Below are 8,228 nucleotides of genomic sequence, written 5' to 3'. Positions count from 1 at the left end.
TTAGCCCTATAATATGTTTGTATACGTTCTATTGTCAATAGATTAAGATTTTACATTATTTGTTATGCAGGAGTAAAACAATAATTTGGTAAAGGAAGGCATCCAATTTAAAAGACAAGAACAAACCGATATATGTGTGAGTATTATAACTCAATCCAAGTTATATACTATTTTATTTATTTTTTTGGGTATCAGAATCGTTGACTGATTTATGTGTTTTGATGCATGATGATGACATATACAATAATAATAATATTTTATTAATAATCAATTGATTCTAACATATGATTATTTTACACTTGATTGATGTGCATACATCCATGTGTTAAAAGTAATTAATTCAATAAAAATGAAAGTTTCTTTTGAACAAAGAGCATTGAAGAATGCTCGATTGACTTTGCTGCACATCAAGAAATACAAATATAAAATATAAATTAAAGATAATATTTGAAAAATATAAAGTAATCAATTTCAAATAACGGCTGAAACTTGTATAAAAAATGAATAATGTTGATACGAAATCCCGCTCGTCCTTCCCTGTCACAAACCTGCAAAATACGTGCTCGACCTTGTGTGGTCGAGGTACGTCTCCGACGAGCAAGTCAGTACCAATCATATGATTTCAACTACTCAATAGAGAATTCAAGTAATTGATCACACAGAGTATGAATACCTACTACATAAAGCCTGCCTGAGGTGCTTATATAGTTTTTGATATCAGAGTTAGACTCCGAATATAACTCTAAGAAGAGTTGTCTTAGGAAAGTAACTCTAGAAAGAGTCTTTTACCTGACTTATCCTTTCTAGGAAGTTGGCAGATGATAGAAGTTTATCCTGATCGGGTACTCTTGACACGATGGTCAGACCGTCCATTAACACTATGGTCGAGACAACTGTATTGAACCCATTGGTCGGACCGGTCAGGGTAGAATGACTATTTTAGTCATTAACAGAAGCCCCCCAGTCCATTGGAGTCGAGGACAGTGTGTTCGACCCAAGGGATTACATTACTCCCGTGCAGGGTGTCCTTGATCGGTCCGAACAGGTACCTCCTTTATTTCTTCTTCTACATTTCTTCTTCTCTGCTTTTCATTTTTTCATTTCTTGAGAAAACAGAATTTGCTATTGCCGCTACGGAAGCTCTTTCTTGCCTCTTATTTTGAGGTTTCTGCTTCGTTTATTTGTTGTAAAATTCCTTGATTAACCTTGATCATGGTTTTCACATTTTTTGCAACTTTATCGGAGACTCCTTTGCTTTGTCTTCTTGACCCTGGTTGGTCCTCTTTTCACTCGAGTAGTTTTATCTTGGATTGTCTTTTAACGATTCACATCACGAAGTGATTCGAAGGTGGGTCCGAACAAAAGGATGCCAGAAGTTTGTGTCAAAGGTTGTTGTGCCCGGTTTTAGGTATGGTTGCCGTGCAGCCTTCGCGAGTATCATCGGTGAGTTCCGTGGTCTTGATCTTCAAAAGCTGGAAAAATATATTGATCCAAGCATCTTTGATGATCTCAAAATTCCCCAGCCAGCTTGGGCGGTGGGTAAAAAAGCTTTCGCATTTGAGGTACAGGATTCTCTTGACTCCGACTAGGAGCCGGCTCCTGAGGAGGAAGATAATGCTGGTCCTTCGACGAACACTGATGGAATCGGACAGAAGTCTTTGGCAACCAAATAGTTGCTTTCACCGGTCTTTTATTTTGAACCATCTAGCCCTTTGTTATGTAGTTTAATGATATGGTCTTTGAGACTTCGTCGGTACCTAATGCTTGTTCGGTGTGTCGAAATAATGCCACTTGTTTATTCGAAGAAAGTCCCGTACAAGGATAGATTGCTTGTGCTTCACAAGTAATTTTGATTGGGTAAATATCCCAAATAAATGAGTATGTGGCTGGTACTTTGCTTTACTTACAACCTCTCTCCTTGATACTGAACAAGTGGGGGATGCTGGTCATTCTTGGCATGTATTTTTATCATTGAAGCCATGTTGCTCGGTAAGGCAAGGTCTGTTCGCTCATGGCGTGTTTCTTTATCATGCGAAGCCATGCTGTTCGGTATAGTAGGGTTTGTTCGGTCATGAACTGAGTAGCTGTTCGTCAACAACTAGTCGTCCATAACCCCTACCTCCCGGGCATGGTAACTTCGATCATGATTTTGAACTGCTCGTGCCTAAGGAATGTTAGGTCTTTCTTGCCTATTGATTTTAGGTCTTTTCTGCCTAAGTAGTATCTTAGGTCTTTTCTGCCTGAGAATTTCAGGTCTTTTCTGCTTGAGAGTTTCAAGTCTTTTCTGCCTGAGAGTTTCGGGTCTTTTACTCTTCCTGAGAGTTTCAGGTCTTATCTGCCTGAGAGTTTCAGGTCTTATCTGCCTGAGAGTTTCAGGTCTTTTCTGCCTGAGAGTTTCAGGTCTTTTCTGCCTGAGAGTTTCAGGTCTTTTCTGCCTGAGAGTTTCAGGTCTTTAGCACGGGGAGTTTCCTCAGGATATTGCCCTGCTCTTTCTTTCTCGAGCAGGGGGAGTTCCCTTAGGATACTAGCCTCCTTTTTCTTTCTCGAGCAACGGGAGTTCCTTTAGGATACTGCCCTATTTTTTCTTTCTTGAGCAAGGGGAATTCCTTTAGGATACTGCCCTGCTTTTTCTAAGAATGAGCAATGGGAGCTCCTTTAGGATACTACCCTGCTTTTTCTTTCTTGAGCAAGGGGAGTTCCTTTAGGATACTGCTCTGCTTTTTCTAAGAATGAGCAATGGGAGCTCCTTTAGGATACTGCCCTGCTTTTTCTTTCTTGAGCAAGGAGAGTTCCTTTAGGATACTGGCTTTCTTTTTCTAAGAATGAGCAATGGGAGCTCCTTTAGGATACTGCCCTGCTTTTTCTTTCTTGAGCAAGGGGAGTTCCTTTAGGATACTGCTTTGCTTTGTCTAAGAATGAGCAATGGGAGCTCCTTTAGGATACTGCCCTGCTTTTTCTTTCTTGAGCAAGGGGAGTTCCTTTAGGATACTGCCCTGCTTTTTCTAAGAATGAGCAATGGGAGCTCCTTTGTGAAGCCTAATTTCATAGGGCTTACTTGTTTGTGAAGCCTAATTTCATAGGTCTTACTCTTTTTTATGCCTAACGGACTTAGGGCTTTTTTTCTGCCTAAGGAACTTAGGGCTTTTTCCCTGATGCTGGTCGAGTAGAGTTATTGATCTGGTCGAGCAGCGTCCTTCCAATGTTAGTCGAGTAGGTTGATTGTGGTCGACTCTTAGGTTTCTAGTATAGTAGTCTTTTAGACTTGTATATCTAGACCTCTTTCGCCGAGCATGGCTACTTGTCACTTTTCAAACCTTTTATGCTCTGTGTACAAGAAAGTCGAGATGTGAGATGTTTATCTCTCTTTACTCCCCTGAGCATGATAGGTCAAGTATTTTTTGAGCTATTATGCTTCATCCAACTAAGAACTCTTGCTTGTATGTAGAATTCCTTTCTTCCGATCAAGTATGGTCGACTATCTCAAGCTCCCATACTTGTAACTTTGATGATATTTTGCTCTCAAAAGCTTTGAAAATACTATATATAAGGCTTTTGTTGTTGAAGCTAAATATTCAATCATGCATCAAATGCAAAAAGAATTTCTGCAAATTGAAGATCAGAAAAAGAAATAATGATAAGAAATCTCTGATATAGAGTCATCTTCTCTGAAGAAGGTGATAACATCTCTTGAAGGATCTTTGCTGTTAGAACGAGAACTCCACTTTGAAAATATTATATATAGTGAATAATCCCGATCATGCACCATTAGAAGAATAGTAACAATCATATAGATAAATAGATCTTCCGGGAAATCCATAGAGAAAAATAGATGCCATATTTTATTTGGGATTGGGGAGGCCCCACAACTGTTGTTGCCACTTTAATATATCATCACCATGTTCCAGGTGTGAGTTTGTGAGTCGAGGAAGCCCAAAAAGTCATAAATTAATGATTAGAAGAATCTCCGCGAGCGATATCGATACGCCACAAAAGGGAATGAAGCCTCTTCATATTCTGAATCATTTCTTCTTGAAGCAAAGCCCCATAGCTAAAGTGTTTGAATGGATTTTCTCTCTGCTAAGCTTTATAGAGCGATGAATCAGGTGGGCTACGATGAGATTAATAATAGCCCCATACCAATTTGGTGAAGTTTGATAGGACTGTCATTTTTGTTCTTCAATATCGCTGCAGATTTTGTGGGCGATATATAAGAGGAGCCGATCTTGGCATTAGATAATCTTCAGATGTTGTTCTTCAACATCCTTAATAGTGCAAAAAGATATGTTGTTGAACAGAGGAACTATTAGAGAGAACTGCTGCTGATCTGTTGCGAATAAGAGGTTGCTCCTCTATGAGCATAGGGGTGGTGACACCTATGGCGACAGCTCCTTGATATCAATCAGGTTGGCCTGTATGTTGAGTAGAATCAATGGTTCAGGTAGTTGTTGAGCATCTAGAAAGATAGCTTTGTAACAGAAAGAAGCAACTCCGGCTTCACCCAAAGTAGGCTAGAACCTTCGACCAATTAAAAACTCCTTCAAATCATTTTTAACCCTGGCTGCAAGTCTTCAAGGCAATATAAAATATCAGCACCTGGTTCTTGGCCGCATCTTTGATTAAGATGGTGTAGTTCTATCGCCTTGATCATTAGCGATGATATTAACACGATCGACACGAGCAGGTTGTTCTGATTCCAATAGCTTAACCTTCACCTTTGCCAGCCATTTCTTTCATATAGGAATCCATAAACACAACGCTGAAGTAAACTACTTCAAGTATTGATAGGCAATTTTGTCTCTTTCTTAGTGAAGAATTTACTACTGACAAATCTCCATGCTTTGGAAGTCATGCATGACCACCGCTTGTTCATTGTAGGAGCCACATTTTGAAATTGAAAAATACATCTACATCACCTCCATGGTTGATGCTTGATCGTTGATCAATCAAACCGTTTTGAAGAGAGAAGATTGGCTCGTGCAGGTAAATGGCTTGATGATATGGGAGAGAACTATAATGTCGAAGTTTCCTTCAAGCATGCTGTTAAAAATCCTGCTCCACAGCTATCATGTTGAACTTCAACGAGTCCATTGCAGTGATGAAATTCTGCACACACTCAGCCACGATTGCCGCGGACGTTGACGAATAAGCAGCTGCTGCTGCCAGGTGTTCGACGGTGGCAGGGACATACATCTCCCGCTCGTTTCTTTGGTAGCCATTGCATTTGAATGCCTGGACTTCAAATTTGAATGTCTAGGTTTTGTTTCGGCAGAGAAGTCTTCGAGCTTGACCTCCCTCGTCCCGCTTTCAGACAAGTTTGCAGATCACTTTCTTATAAAGGACAAGAATAAAGAATGCTTAACATGAATCTCAATTAATCTATGTTATTGTGATTCTGTAACCATTGTAAATCTGTCGTCTGTTTATGTCTTCATACATAAACAATAGATAATTTATTTTAAATCTGCCATATGTTCTCTATATCTAAGCGTACATAAACAATAGTAATTTATTGATCATGCAAATTACTCAACCTAGTGGTCGGCTCTCAGAAGATTGCGCAAGTTGCTACAAAATCTCGAGCAACGTAACACCACAATATTTTATAGTCGGTACTTCCTCATACTCGATAAAAACCATACCTTATGATTGAACTACTCAAAAGGGAGTTTGAATGTAGTACTACCTCACAAGGGAATTTGATCACCTTATTATTATTCGGTTGATTTAGCATTCTTGATCTGATTTGTACGATGACTTTTTGATCAAGATTCCCACAGACGGCGCCAATTGTTGATACGAAATCCCGCTCGTCCTTCCCTGTCACAAACCTGCAAAATACGTGCTCGACCTTGTGTGGTCGAGGTACGTCTCCGACGAGCAAGTCAGTACCAATCATATGATTTCAACTACTCAATAGAGAATTCAAGTAATTGATCACACAGAGTATGAATACCTACTACATAAAGCCTGCCTGAGGTGCTTATATAGTTTTTGATATCAGAGTTAGACTCCGAATATAACTCTAAGAAGAGTTGTCTTAGGAAAGTAACTCTAGAAAGAGTCTTTTACCTGACTTATCCTTTCTAGGAAGTTGGCATATGATAGAAGTTTATCCTGATCGGGTACTCTTGACACGATGGTCAGACCGTCCATTAACACTATGGTCGAGACAACTGTATTGAACCCATTGGTCGGACCGGTCAGGGTAGAATGACTATTTTAGTCATTAACAAATAACAACATGAAGTTACATACTCTCTTCATGAGATTTCCTCCAAGTTCTTAATGACTTTGGCAAAGAAGCTCTTAAAACCAACTTGCCGTTTGGTCACAAAAAACCAAAACAAATTTTGATACTGCTTAACGAAACCATCATTCCTAGTTTGTTCTTTCTTTTTTATGGCTCGTGAACTTAAATTTAATATCGCAAAATCTCAGATCCTTGGTTGATTCAAGGTGGAGAGAATGATCCGAGAAGAAGGAAAAAAGAAGAAGAAAGATTGACTAGAGGATAAAAATGGTCATTTGAGAGCTTTGGCAAATTAATAATTTCATTTAATTTAGAATTAAACTTATTAACCTGATAATAATTTTAAGGTTTATTATCCTGTCATATCAAATTGAAAAAGAAGACCCCTCTGATAGTTTTTCTATAATGAAAAGAAAAAGGTTCATAATCTAATTAAGAGAAGAACAAAATGAAAAAACGACTTGTCAGTCGTTCTTTAACCACCAAGCGTAATGCATATTAGTTATAGTTATTAATATAAATCTCTCTCTATACTATCTCAATCCTAACCCTCCCAAAATCTGAGTCTGAATCATTTTCCCGTTGGAGGAGTACAGAGTGCTCCCTGACGGCAAAATAGTGGGGCCCACGGGTGAAAATTTGAAGTTTTTTTTTCCTTTCCAGAAAGTGTTTTGCACTTGTGGGTCCCACTGTTTTTGTGGTCGGGAAGCCGTATCCCGACTCCCAAAATCAAGCATATTAATTCCTGAGATATTATGGAGAGATAATTTAAGTGGAATCACCACACGTAGTGTTTGGGGAAGATTTTGATGGAGACCCTATCGGAGGGGTTGGGTGCGTAGTCGGAAAGATTGAAGGAGTTATCTTGTTATGAAGAAACTGGTTAATAAAGTTGAAGGGTGATTGGTTTCCAGCAAGGTGGGGCCTATGGGTGATTTTCAGTAGTTAAGATGCAGGAAAGAGATGGGCGAAGAGGGACTTCCTTCACCATTACGAGTAAAGGTATTTAGTCAAAGATGGGGTACTTAGAGCAATTTTCTTTATTTAAATTCATGAGAAGATATTTTAATCATTAAACATTGGGAATTTACTGGGCTCTAACCCTAACTATTAAGTTGCGAGTCATTTGTAATTTTTAATTTTCCTATATAAGTGAGTCAACGAGAGTTTTGGCCCCATTTTAAGCCAATCAAATGTAAGAAGCTCCTTACAAAACCAACCAAAAAGTGCCCTTCTTCCTTTTTGGACACTTTTACCCTTATCCTCCACTATGAGTTCTACCTACCACATCCACCCCCCTGCAAGTATTGCCTTGGCCACCTACCCGGGGTCGTGGCTTTGCGAAGGTCTATATTGCATGTTCTCTTGCCAATGGTTTTAAAGTAGCTATGAAGGTAATGAACAAGAAAAAGATCCTAAATGCCGCCATTGAACCCGAGGTAATTGGTGAAATCTCTGCTATGCATTGTCTTCGACACCAAAATGTTATAAAAATCTGTGAAGTCATGGCTACAAAATCCCAAACATTCCTATTGTTGAGGAATCTAAACCTACATGGGTGGACATGGTTGGGTAATAAGGGAAAGATGAGCATAAAAACATTATTTAGTTGAGAGAAGAGAAAATTAAATTGCACTCACTACTTTTGGGGTGAAACTAGTAATCACCCACTATTATTTTTAAAGTTACATGGCACCAACATGCATAATTACAATTTACCCACAGTTAAATTCTATGGTTAAATGGCTAGTTACCATTTCCTTTGTTTTAAGTCATTTAAAATTTGAACTTCAAATTATGCAAATGCCCTCTAAGCGGGGAGATGACAACAATGACCCTATTTTAATACCATCACATATCTAATTGGATGAATAGATTCTCCCTTCACACATCCTATACCTAACCTCGTTGAAAACCGACTGTTGTCGGAGACCCCCAGCCCCCACTGGCGACCAACTAGCCCTATCCATGAAGCCGT

Source organism: Hakea prostrata, chromosome 4 (genome assembly GCF_041222555.1).
Source record: "Hakea prostrata isolate BN-2017 chromosome 4, UWA_Hpros_2, whole genome shotgun sequence".
In the NCBI taxonomy this organism is placed as follows: domain Eukaryota; kingdom Viridiplantae; phylum Streptophyta; class Magnoliopsida; order Proteales; family Proteaceae; genus Hakea; species Hakea prostrata.
Note: the sequence above shows the minus strand (reverse complement) of the source record.